Source organism: Sitophilus oryzae, unplaced genomic scaffold, assembly GCF_002938485.1.
Source record: "Sitophilus oryzae breed Bouriz unplaced genomic scaffold, Soryzae_2.0 scaffold_980_pilon_pilon, whole genome shotgun sequence".
NCBI classification, from domain to species: domain Eukaryota; kingdom Metazoa; phylum Arthropoda; class Insecta; order Coleoptera; family Curculionidae; genus Sitophilus; species Sitophilus oryzae.
In genome coordinates, this window is record NW_022147617.1 from 5,460,427 (window position 1) to 5,475,097 (window position 14,671).

The window sequence follows — 14,671 nt, forward strand, 5'->3', positions numbered from 1 at the left end:
CAATGTTCATGGAATCCCTTATAATTCAGGGTATTTACCCTATAAGACGATGTATGACATAATACAGGAGGAATTGGAAGGTGTCGATATGGTTTTCGTTAAGGACATATTAAAAAGGAATTTCTGCTGTACACGTACAACGAAATGAATCTTGATCCACCCCGTATAGTGAACTTGGAATTTACTTCTGGACCTGTACCGAAATTAGAACAATCATACAGGTAATAATTGTAATATCATAGACTAGAAATCATGTTTTGTACTGTAAATAATGCTCATATATTATATGATTATATTATAAAACATTTAACTCAATAAATTTAAATATAAAAAAAAAAAATCTTGTTTTTTTACTTTATGCTTTTTGAAGAAGAAGTGAAAGTGCTGAGATAATTCAAGATAGGAATTAGTATTGATTGGGAAGATTATTGAATATTGTTTACCTGTTTTTTATAATTTACTAGATGAGAGAAATGTGGAAAAATAAATACACATATACCAGCACTATTTCGTTAGACAAAGCGATGGGTTCTAGAGAACAAGTCGTTAGGGAACTTCATAAACCCGCTCGTATTAAATTCAAAAGACGAAGATTTATTCAGTATGGTTTAGACGATACTTTTGCCACCGATCTTGCTCAATTAGATCAATATTCTCGAGAGAATAAGGGCTATAAATATATCTTGGTTGTGTGATTGATTGTTTTACAAATATCTATGGACAAAACCTGTAAAATCAAAATCTGCACCAGACATTACTAAGGCCATTGAAATCATATTGAAATCTTCAAACAGAATTCCTAAAAAGTTGGTGTCGGATAATAGCAAAGAGTATTACAACAGTCAGTTTCAAAATTTGATGAAAAAAACAAGATCCAACACTACAGTACTTTTAGCCCTTTGAAAGCCTCTATAGCTGAACGTGTAATTCGCACTATTAAGGAAAAATTATTTAGATCGTTTACGTTGAATGGGAACCATAAATGGCTGGAATTACTAAGTAAAGTTACAGAAGACTATAACGATACGAAACACAGAACCATTGGAATGAAACCGAAGAATGTGGATAGTAATAGTGAGAAGAAACTACTAGATGGCGTTTATAGTCACATTAAGGTAGCGGGAAAATCCAAAATTTAAGTTGGCGATACCGTTAGAATCTCAAAAACAAAACATCTTTTTTTTGAAAAAGGATATACGCCAATTGAGACACTGAGCTTTTCAAAGTTATCTAAAGTTAAAAATTACAAACCCTGCTTAACGTACCTTTAGAAGGATTATCAAGTTAATACCCATCAGCGCTGGATTTTACGATGAAGAATTACAGAAAACTAAACAACCTGAAATCTATCTTGTAGAGCAAGTGTTGAAAAAGAAAGGAAATAAAAATTCATTAGTCAAGTGGTTAGGATTCGACAAATCACATAATAGTTGGATTGATAAAAGTAAAGATATTGTCTAAACCTCTTCAGTATTCAAAATGCTTTCATTGTGTAAGGAGTGTAATTTCCACTGTTTAAGTCATCAACATAAAATCAGTGTTGTGTAGAATTAGAACCTGGAATTCAGCTTGTTAGGTGTGCTTTAAAAATCGAATTAAATTCTTATAGGATAACTCTGAATCACATTCGAATAATATATCCTATTATTTAGATGCTCTTAAATATACCATTGTACGTTTACTTCAGGAACATATATCGATTCATACCTCTATCAAATTCAATATGGAATTATTTTGTTCATACATATTAGGATCTGAAACGAAAGAAGATATTAAATCGTTTAATTCCCGATATGATGTTGTTTACGAAAATACAAATCTGGAGGAAGTATTCAACGAGTTTAAACAAGTCTTAGTGACAAAATCTGGTGCTTTCCAGGAAAGAGATAGCGGCTGGTCGTTACGTAAGATTCTATTTTTAGAATTGAATATAAACAAGTTTAAACAAAATAAATTAGTTTTGATGGGTGGTAGGGGAAGGAAATAAAACGTATACGATCGATTAGTAATCGTCAAGACACCGGTTTGTGCGTATGTCGAGATGGAAGCACTAGACATAACCTCAAATTCATCATCATGTTCCTCACCAGATTATTTCGACTATCTAAACAGTATGGTTTTACGAAGTAATATGGAAATCAAGAAAGAACGCAGATTGTTGGCTGAAACGTGTTATCCCACGAAGAACTTTGATATTGTTGCTGGAATAAGTATCGCGAGAGGTTTGATACCTACAGTTAAAATTGTGAACAAAAATATTCAACCTACCCAATGAACTAATGATAATATCTTTTGACGATACGGATTGGTTCGAGTTTTTGAACATTACATCATCATTTATTTTGGTACCTGACAATGAGAAAATGGAGAAAACTGTTCAAGCCCTATCTGAAAATTTCACCGTTAAAGCAAGCAAATTCCTGGAAGAGTGGATAATTACAGTGATGTGTTTGGATGTACCGTTTTGTTTCACCATGGAAGACATTGATTAATTTTAAATCAAAGTTTATTGTTTAATTATAGGTTAAGAGTTACTTGTAAAATTTAGGACTTAAGACCTTTTTACGATAATCATTTTACATTATATTAGAGCTTGTAATGTCTCTGAAGAAAATTGTTTGGAAGAAATTAAAAATTTATTGTTATTTAAATGTTTGTGAATTATCATATTATTGTTGGAATTTCTAGAATTAATCCAAATAAACTCAAAATGATTTTCATACTCATATGTGTATTATAATCCGCTTGCGAATAGAATGTACTAGAAATAATAATTAACGCTTTATTCTTTAGTATTATTTAAACACTTGAAGAGTAAATATGTGTAAAAGGAGAAAGATGTCTACCGAAGATATAAATTTTTTACTAGAGAAACATTTGGCTAATTTACAACAAATTAAAAGAACTTATAAAATTTTACGAAGAGAAACAGTATATGTTTTAGAAACTTCTAGAATTGAAGATCTCCCATAAACATACTAAATGATTTGTTTGGATGACTCGCCCTACGATATACGGCATAATTTTTGTAAATCAAAAGTTTATTGTAATTATAGTACACGCGTTTTAACAAATAATACTATATAAAAAACTAAAAAAAAAAAAAAAAAATGTATAAATAAAAATAATTTAAAAAAAAAAAAAAAAATAGTAATTTAATTTAAACCCACTTGAAAAGTAAACAATGTATTTGGATTTTTGAGGCCCAAAAAATATTAACATACAAGAGGAGTTAAAAGCACTGTCTGTAGAATTTCTAGCAGAGCATATTAGCCCCTATACGCTTTTAAATATATGGTCTCGACTTTCTATCGAATACAAAAATAATTTCTATTTTAAAAACAAATTGCATGTTTTATTCACTTACACAGACATGGATACAAAGTGACTCATATTGACGGTCCTCCCCCTTCTCAAGCAAGATGCCTAGATTGTTTATATGTTCTTCGTCAACATAGCTAAACAGTAATTCAGTATCCAGACATGGCGGCGTTAAATTCAGCTTTTATTAATAATTGGCCGTGTATAGTTGCAAAATAGCATCTATATAAATAAACCGAGAGATGTTATTGAAGCTTTCGTATGTTTAAAAAAATGATACGTACAACGCAAGTGTAATATGGCCAAAGTCATATGGCAGAGATTGCAAATATAAGCAAAATAAACAGGTTATTGAAAACAGCTTATAAACAACAAATCAGCTGGAAATGACATTTTTAAATAAAAAAAAACATTAAAATATAAATATAAGTGGTTAATCTTTTCAAACTAGAAGTGGTTGTGTAGATCCAATTCTGATTCAGATGCTTTACCCATCATATTTAACTATAGTTCATATCAACTATGAAAAATCAGACATGTAAAAAAGGATAAGGAAGTCCTACAGTGATTTCATATATAGTTCTATTTTTGCTATTAGTACATATGACGGTTTATACATCTGCTTTATAATAGTATTTATTTACACTGTCGCCCAAAATATCAAAAAGTAAATGTATTGCATACTTTAAATTAAATATTAAAATTTGTATTTTGTTTTTCTACCTACTTTAATTCATATTAAATTTAAAAAAATATACAATATTTCTGTTTGTGTTTTAAAGCATGTTAGCGGTCTTATCGGTAACTTCCGTGTATTATAGAAAACAATTTAATCGCCGTCGTATACATTTGGTTCGCTTTTAGTTGCATTTCTAACTTTAAACTCGGTGTTTGAATCAAGAAATTTTCTTGTCTGGTATTTTTGAGTGTATAATGTTTAGTTGAATAGGGCTTAAAAGTTGATGTGATATCGAAGAGTATTTCGTGTGTTAAGTGGCTGTTTAACGGAGTATGTGGATAATAAACCTGTAAACTTCAGGATAATGTGCTCTGTTACTCTCTCTATAAAGGTCTCTGTGTTTTTATATTGGTAATATTATACCTTATTTTCGGGCAATAATTTGTATACTTGGCTAAGCGTTTTATTTGTGTTATATGGGTGTTTATAGAAAAAATCATATTTTAGTTATTATTTTATTCATCTATTATAGTTTTTAATTGGTTCAAGCTTAATAATTTATTCCATAGTAAAGTTTTACTTATAATCATAGCTATTTTTCATTTTAAGTGATATTTTTTCTGTTGGGATAAGGGTACATGTGATATAGGAAAGACCACACAGTCCCAATATGGCTCGTATGTGTAAATATTATTAAATTCACGAAAATACATTGTTTGCCGAAGTCGATGACAGATGACCAGCGGTTGTTTACCTGATGTTAAATTTGAAAACTTTTTCTTAACTCTATTTTTTATAGGAATCGTATCATAAATAGTTTAATTACTACTGTTTTTTATGTTTTTTTTTTAATAAACACCCTATTGTTAATGCCATAATAGTTAATAATACATTTTTGGTAATTATTCTTACGAACCTGTTGGTCTAATAAGGGCATAAAGGCGTGGGTGAGTACAATTAAATTTAATACTAGATATGTGTAGTCGTTATTAATATTGTACCTACGGTCTATACCTTTGAGACAGCTTTAAACCGATGAAGAACAATGGAGCCCAAATTACAGTTACCTTCTTTGAGCTACCCGATAGGTGGCGCTTGGTAGTTCCGGAGTTAGGCGCTAGATGGCGGTCGTCGACTACGTACAGCGTTGCCGGATGTATAATGAAATGCGACGTTGCCAAATCTAAAAATCAGAAGATTTAGGGAAATTACATATAACCCATGTTATAAGATTTACATAGGGTGGGCCGCTATGGACGGGAAAATTTCCCTAAATTTAGGGAGAAAATGGGGGTTGACCTTGGGCTCAAGTGGCCCCATACCTACTCCACTTTATCTAAAAAAAGCATTCAACCAATGTGTACTACCAGTGATAACCTATGCATGTGAAACCTGGACACTTAAAACGGACATTATAAGGAAACTAGAGGTCGCACAACGCTCAATAAAACGAAATATGCTGGGAATAATCCAGAGAGACCGTAAAAGAATAGAGTGGATACGACAAAAGACCCAGGTAATATATATCATCCACAGAGTCAAATCCCTCAAGTGGCAATGGGCAGGACTCTTGGCAAGAAGGACGGACAACAGATGGACTACAAAAATTACAGTATGGTACCCACAAGGAATTAAGAGACCTAGAAGAATACCGAACCTAAGATGGTACCATGATATTAGAATATTAGCAGGGATAGCTTGGGCCGGCATAGCCAAAAATAGGCCCAATTACAAAAAGAGTACCTAAATATGTGAGGGAGGACACTATAATTGGAAATTGTTGAATAGCTGAAAATGATGATGGTGATGACATATACTTTAATTAATAGGACATATTTTTTATCACAATATTTAAATAAATTACTCCAGGGGAGCATGGCAAGCTTTAATATTAGTTCAGATTAAATAATATTAAGAAAACCAGTGTCCCGTAATAATATTCCAAAGGGGAATTACAGAAGAGTCTATTTGCATTAAAGGCACTTCCCAATTTCTCGTTTAATATCGGGTTACATAAGGTTTTAACCGTTTTCGTATAATAATAAAGTAAATTCGCCGTCGCATTCGTGCAGCTAACTGAATTTTCACTTCCAACACGTGTACTTCGAGAGACGCCTTTATCTCGTTAGTTCCTTTTTCCAGTTGAATAACGTCTCCTTTTCTAAATTTATTATATAAAATAAATTGTATGTACATATTTAAAAAATATTATTAGGACAATAAAAATACAAATAATTAAGTGTATTTAATGAGATGAATACTGATGAGTAATTGAAAGAAAGAGTATGCTCAAAAGCCTTTGACAATATTGTGTAAAAGGACACGTAAATCATAACATCTATGTTATGGTAAAAAAGTAGATTTTTGTTATTTAGAATTCACAAACACTGTAACAGATTATTTTATTTTCTATATCTTGTTCCTTGGTTATTGGTTTTATATAGGACCCTTTTAGCATTTTCAATTTTTTTTTTTAAATCACCTTTCAGGGTTCTTGGAGAGATAGCCGGGTTATTAACCAAAGCAGTCTCTAGTTCGCGTAAAGGAACCATCTGACTATGCGTGCAGTTCCCAGAATTACAGCTTTTTGAGCGGTGGATAAAACATTTGGCGATAGTCCCAAATCTTTAGTATGTCGCACAGTTTGCTGATGTATTAAGCCATTGACGGATATCACTAGAGGTAAGATTTTTGTTTGTTTTAATTTGTATAACTGTCTAAGTTCATATGCTAGTTCTTCGTATTTTTGTTTCTTTTCTAGATATGCTTTTTGGACGTTTTCGTCTAATGGTGTTATAAAATCTATTATTGTGGCTTCCTCCACTTTCTTCTTAAAAGCACCATATCAGGGCGATTATGCTGGACAGATCGATCTGTAATAATTGTGATGTTCCAGTACAATTTATATTCAGCATTCTCTAGAATATCATTTGGTTATACCTGTACCATTCTATTCCTTCCTCCATTAGCCCAGTTCCCAGTGCTATAGCTTGATGGTATATTTTTCCCATTTCATCATGGCGTGCCAGATACTGCCTTGGAGCAAAAATAGAACACCCTGCTGTTATATGTTGGATGCTCTCAGCTGTACGCTTGCATTTCCTACACAGATCACTTTCAACTCTCTCCTTCAAGACATATTTCCTATAGTTCAGGGTCGGGACAACTTGATCTTGTATTGCCAGTATACTTCCTTTGGTTTCTGGGAACAGGTAACCCGCTTTTAGGTAAGTATTTGAATCCAGCATACTAATTGTGATATTTTTTAAATTTGCTCTATACCTGCCATGGAGAGTTTTACTGGCCCACTCTTCTTCCATTTCCGTCCAACTTCGTACAGTTGGGCTGTTGGGGTTCATCAAGTCAAGAGGGGAATAGTTTTGGTCAATATCTCGGAGGGTACGGTGAAGCGGTGAGTTGTTACTCAAGAAGTAGTTCCTCAGTTTCTGAACTTGTGTATTGTGGAAATTTTCTACATTTAGAAGGCATCTTCCGCCTCTTGACCTTGGTATATACACGCGGTTCACACTGGACTTTGGGTGGTGGTATCGATATTTTGTTAACAGAGTCCTGATTTTTGTGTCAATGCCCCTCAGGTCTGTTGGGGTCCATTTCAAAACACCAAATGAGTACACAATACTAGGTATAGCCCAGGTGTTTAGTGCCGTAAATAAATTCTTTGATGTGAGTTTAGATGCCAATATGATTCTGACACGTCTTATCAGTTCGTTCTTAAACTGTTCCTTGATTTCCTTTTGGCTGATACCCAGTGATTGGTGAAAACCGATATATTTATACCCTTCCTCCTGTTTTATTACTTCGTATGTTGTTCCATCCATCAGTACGGTGCTCAGCTCGTGGTTTACCACTCCTTTTTTTACATGCATTACTGAACATTTTTCTAGTCCCATTTCCATCTTGATTGCCGAGCTGAAGGATTTGACAACTTCTAGCTGGCTTTGTAGTTTTTCGGGATTGGGTGCATGCAACTTTAAGTCATCCATATAAAATAAATGAGTGATCTTAGCATTAGATTGTTTGTTAAGCATATATCCCATCTCACCTTTGTTTAATAAGTAGCTAAGAGGGTTCAATGATAGACAGAACCATATGGGACTTAAGGAGTCTCCCTGAAAAATGCCACATTTTATTCTTATTTCTTCCGTGTTGTAAGATTTTATTCCCGCCTCTATGTATAGTGTTGTTCTCCAGTGGTACAAAAGTTGATGTAGGCACATTTTGACGGCTTGATTAATTTTATATATATCCAGTACCCTTAGAAGCCATGAGTGTGGCACACTATCAAAGGCTTTTTATAGTCAATCCACGCTATTGAGATGTTTCGTTTTTTCCGTCGTGCCTGCTCTCCAGTTATAACGTCTATTGCCAGTAGTTCTTTGCAACCTCTAGCATTCTTCTTGCATCCATTCTGCTCATACGCCAGTAAATTATTTTGTTTTATATGTTGGGTAATGGATCGTGCCAGTATTGTCGTAAATATTTAGTAGACTGTCGGTAAGCAAGTAATCGTTCTATATTTCTGTGGATCTGGGTTGACTTCTCCTTTCGGAATCATGATTGTGTGTCCTTTGGTAAAGTATGCAGGAAAAAGTTCCGGCTTGTGTAGCGCGTCTTGCAGTTGTTTTGCCAATGTTTCATGGGAGCATGTAAAGTTTTTTCACCAGTAATTATATATCTTATCTATACCGGGTGCTTTCCAGTAACCCGCACCTCGGAGTAGTTCTTTTATATCGTTGGTAGTGATATGTACAGGTGGCATCTCGTCCCAATTGGTTTGATTTTCTATTTCCGTAATCCAGGGTGCATTTTCGTTGTGCGAGGTATCTCTCTCCCATACGCCCCTCCAAAAGCCAATCATATTCTTTTGTTCACGTAATGTATTATGTGATGAGTTATCAAAGAGTTGGGTATGATTTTGTTGAAGTGATCGATAAAATAGTTTTAAATTTGTAGAAAATTGTTTGTTCTGTTTATATCTTTTAACCCTTTCATTATATCGACTTATTCGTTTACCTAATGCTTTTATTTTTTGTTTCAGGTTGTCGAGAAGTAAAATAAGTTTTTGGTTTGGCTGCTTAAAATTTTCTTGGGAATTAGGTTTTAATCGATGAAGCCGCGCTATGAATATCACTGATTTTTTAAGTTTCTCAGATGACTGTGTTTGTTCAAAGTAAGGATGTATTTGTCCAATATATGTTCGTAGTTAATCTATTTTGTTATTTAGTCTTTTTCGCCATGGGGGCTCCATGTTTCTCTTCTCTGTGTTCTTCTTATTTTTGTTACAGGTAGTCTGCAGATTCAACATCTCACATACAGTTATGGCTCCAGCGTATACAGCCGTGTTGGTATCGTCTAAAGATAATGATGATTTGATCAACGAATTCAATGCAGTATTAACAGCAGTTACCGTGTGTAGTGTATTTCTGGTATACTGGAGTCATGGTAGTATTCGTCGAAGATGCACCGGTATGCCCTTATAGAGTACGATATTCGTTTGGACATTGTTTATGATCTTATTTGTCTCTTCATTTGGTAGTGTTTCAATTATTTCGTCTCAGGTAAGCCTTCTGGTCAATCTTCTCGGAGGTGTACTTGTTAAGTTAGCACTCTCCTTTTCTACGTTCATATCCTTTTGCAGCAGCGTCTGTTCCTTTATTCTGTCCAATTCGGCATCCGTAAACTTTTTCGCTCGTATTAGCCACCTAACTCTGTCTGATATCTTCTGCGCCGTTGTTGATCTATCCGGTCTAATACTGTTCCATACATTTATCAGTCTCTCTCTGTAGGTTTTTGATACATTGGGGGTGTCATCGTTTTCCTTTAGTGCAGTGTAGTGTGCGCGCATAATATCAATATTATCTTTTTTACTCCAGCGCTCACGTCTCCTCTGCGTTTCTGGATTACCAGTGGGGTTGACATTGCGTTCGCCCAAACTGTTCTCCGGTTCCCTAATCATATCCGGGTTCGCAAGCCGCGACCTTACGGATCCATTTCCAGGGGAGGTGCCGCTTGCCCCACTCATCCCCCTTTCGGGCTGACTTGATCGGCTCCGACGGGGGCTAGCCTGTTGCCCCTCACCGACCTGGCTATCATTATACTTTTCATTCATTTTCACCAATTTTTAATGGGTATCCCTGCTCTGTCAGGGTTTTGCAAGTATACTGCTGGTCACAGTATACTCACTCAGTAAAGTTAAGGAAAACATAGGAAATGAGAAAGGAAAATGTTTAACAGGTGTGGGGAACGGACGGTGAAAGATAGGAATAGGTTTATGGGACAGCGGACAGCTGGCGAAACTGGCTGTACTGGTTACGTCGTTACAGTACCATTAATATACTGCTGGTTGCAGTACATAGTGACCAGACAGAAGCATTTCCAATTATTATTATTATTATTATTATCTGGAAATGTTAGAAAAGCACGTACCTAAAATCCCACAAGACGTAAATGGCGCCAAACGAAGATTAAATATGTAAAATGGTTATAGTACTGCTATCTAACAACGGGCGGTTAAACCAAGTTTGTTTGAAGGGCGGTGTCAAGCTGACCAATCAACGAAAGAACAGTACCTTCAGGGAGGACCTTACTGGCTAAGTACCAAATTCACCACCCTTCAACCCTGCAATGGTGGAACCTCGGGGCTGTTGTTAGGCAGAAATTTTAGTTCGGTTTGAGTTTCTAAAAGAGACGGTTCTCCTTCGGGTTCGCGAAACACTGTAAAGTCTTTACTTTTAACACTGGACGCGCGTTTCGTTAACCAGCTTAGCATCATCTGCAGATGAGGAAAACTGATGGTTAGCTTCAAATTTATGGTTAGCGAAACGAGCCTCCAGTGTTAAAAGCAAAGTGTTTTGGTGTATTGTAGTGAATTAGTGTTTCATTTTGCTGTTGTAATACCAAAGGTTCCAATCCCAACTGTAATGAATATTTTTTTTATTTGTTTTGTTACTGTAATAATAAGAGCCTTGTCATTTTTAATAAATTCCAAAACTTCTTATATGCGATATATGAAAATTAAATTGGATTTGAAGTTCCGTTCTAATAAGCTTAACTGAACATCTATTTCTAGCGTCGGTCTACTTCAACGTCATACGTGAAAATATATAAATAACAATCTTAAACAATGAAGGCATATAATTTACTATAGTTTTAAAAATACTTTATTTTTTTATCTATAATTTTTGGTAAATTTCCTTTACGCAAGTTTTTATTATCGAATGTTCATTAAACAGAGTAACAATATATACTTCTTCTAATTCTAAAATTTTTAATATTATAATTAATTCGTGGAAAAGAACTCTTGTTAAATTTCAACTACATAGTGCACACACTGTTTTTTGTTATATTCAAGGTTTTACCGTAATCGCGCCCTAAATATCCTCGCTGGCATCAACCCTGAAACCACCGTCGATGCAATAGTAAACGGCAAAAATATAAACGCAGAATTCGAATAATAAAAACAAAGTAAAGGGAGCAGCATGACGTCTAAGAAATATAAGATTCCCGCAAAAATACGTGACAAAAATAAATATCTTCGTGCGTGACTACGTCGACTATAGAATTGTAGACGCTGTACGTCCACCAATGACAAAACAAAATAAACTTTGATCAGCATTTTTATATTTGACAATATTGAATAGAGAAAAAAAGACATTAAAATGAATAAAGAAAAACAATATAACATACAAACATATTATTTCAAAACATAAAATACACTTAAATCCATTTTAACCCACACTAAACCAATGAACACTACTACTACTACTGCCATTACTCTCTGACGAGTATTTGACGCGCACCAGAATATGGTTTCGCAAGGCTTTTTCTTTCATGAGCTTTTCTGTGACCAAAAAGCCCGATACGTGATGTTATCTCTCTTCCGCACTCCGGAAATTCAAAAATCCCATTACTTTGTTGCCTCTTTACTTTATGGTTGTCGTTGTTAAGTGAGTTTAAAATCCCACCCCGTTACGTTCTATTATGCGCTGCTTCCTCCCACTGATTCTGCATGCTTATCCCGTTTAAGTGTTCATGGAAAACATCGTTTGTACCTTTTGAGTTGTCCACCCGGTTTCCTCTTACCGTCTGCAAGCTCACCGTAATAAAGAGATTTCGATAGACAGTTTTCTTGCATCCTGCATACGTGACCCGCCCATCGTAAGCGGGTTTTAATAATCATGACTTCAGCGCTCTCGCAGCTAGCTTTTCCAAGAACTGATACATTTGAGACATGAAGGTACTATGTAATTCTTAATAAATAATAATAATAAAAACATTAATTTCAAAAATGATCTAAATATGTACGATAAAATTACAAATATACAGGGTGTCCCAGAAATAAGTGCAAATATTTTAACTGGTAGTATAGTTCAACCCCAGAAACACGCCTATGAGGTTTTTTTGGCGAAAAAAAAAATGTAGAAAATTTAAAATTTTTCTTGACATTTTCCGGGAAATTTGAAAAAACTTTTTAGTGCCACTTGTTTATTCACCTGAGATTTCCCTACGGTGTATCTAAACCTTGCAGTGTTGCAACCTCTTATATTATCGACATTCTACATAGTTCGGCAGAACATAGTTCTACATTTATAAATTCATAGACAAATTTCTACTCAAAAAATTAGAAATGGTAAATTTAATCTTTTATCAGTACTCATTATTAATAATTATAGAAGAAAAAAAACACATTAATTATTTTTAGTACTTACCCTTTCAATGAAAACTTTTTTTGAAAAGAAAAACCACCGAAAATTAACTAAAATATTACGTTTATGACGTTTACGAAAATCTTTGTTATGCTGCAAAATAACTTTATTTTGGAATAAATTTAATAAAATGATTCATATTATTCACAATCAGGTCACAAAAAAGAAATTCCTAAAATGTTTATCGTAATTTAGAATTCAATTCAAGCAATTTAGAAAACAGCCCAACGAATAATCGATTCATTTTTGTTTTGTTTGTTTTCTTTCATGTTTTTTCTGTTTTATTTGAACCACTGTTTTTACAAAACACCTTGAAAGCGCACATTACTTTTGAATACCTTTCTGAATGAATAAATGTTGAGAATTATTGTCTCTTATCGTTACTTTACGAACTACTTTTCAATCTAAGAAAATACATGTTTCACTCAACAATTTTAAATAGGTATTTTGTTTTTTCGCTATTTTTTCGATGTATTTCGACAATTCCATCGACAGCCTAGCCGTCAGCCAAGAGCGCCGCGTGTGAACTGGCCCTTTGAGTCGCCGGTCGCCGCGCCGTCGTGGCGGGCTTGCGTCAGACGACGATGTTAAGCAACGTTGCCGTAGTTACAACAATTTCAAATTCAAGACGTTCAGAGCAATCAAATTCATATTAAATTTTAAAAATAAAACAGAGAAACATGAAAGGAAACAAACAAAACAAAAATGAATTGATTATTCGTCGGGCTGTTTTCGATGTATTGAATTCTGAATTACGATAAACATTTTAGAAATTTCTTTTTTGTGACCTTATCAATAACCAATTCATTTGTGTTTTGTTTGTTTCCTTTCATGTTTTTCTGTTTTATTTTTAAAATTTAATAAGAATTTGATTTCTTCGAGTGTCTTGAATTTGAAATTGTTGAAACTACGGCAACCTCGCATGACGCAAGCTCGACACGGCGGCGCGACAAAGGAGCGGTTACCAGTGATGCGATCTCTTGGTCGACGTGACGGTTGGGCTGTTGATGGAATTGACGAAATACATAGAAAAAATAGCGAAAAAACAAAATACGTATTTAAAATTGTTGAGTGAAACTGGTATTTTCTTAGATTGAAAGTAGTTCGGAAAGTGGCGGTAAGAGACAATAATTCTCAACATTTATTCATTCAGAAAGGTATTCAAAGTAATGTGTGCTTTTCAAGGTGTTTTGTAAATCACTGGTTCAAATTGTGATGAGGCCTATATGAAAATAATGTGTTAAAAATGGGGACTGATATTTTAGCAGTTATTATAATAGCATGTACAAGTAAAGCAGCACAGTGAAGTGTATTTTAGTTAAGTGTATATCGATAAAGAGAACTGTCACAGTTACATCGACCTGTCATAAGTATCTTTTTAATGTTGGGTAAGTTTTTTAATTTAACTTTTTTAACACATTATTAAACATTTAACTTTTAATTTATTTTATGTAATAATATCACAATCTTAAAAATGTATTGCATCTCTGCAAACTCCTCAGGTGTTGTGATTTTATGACTTACTTTTAACATATACTTTCTTGTCCCTATGGCAACACAGTGCGTCGAATTAACTGAAATCCGGGCTTGATCCGGGTAATTGGATGTAGTTGGCGATATCTGCCGGCGGTTCTCAAAATGTTGCGATTATTTTTTTAAATTTTCAAAGTTAAATAACTCGGTTATTTTCAATTTATTTTAAAAATGGTAAAGGGAAAATATGTTTATTTTCACCAGATCTACCACCCCTTAAAATATCTGCACTCATTTCTGGGACACCCTGTATAGACATATTGAAATATTGTCAGCGGTGAAGAGACTTTTATATTAAGAATTCATTGATTGAGTAGGGTTCCAATTCAATTAAGAGTTTTTTCAACGATTTTTAGCCGACCATACCAATAGGTATGGTAGGCTATTAGGATCGGCAAAAATAAGTTTTTTT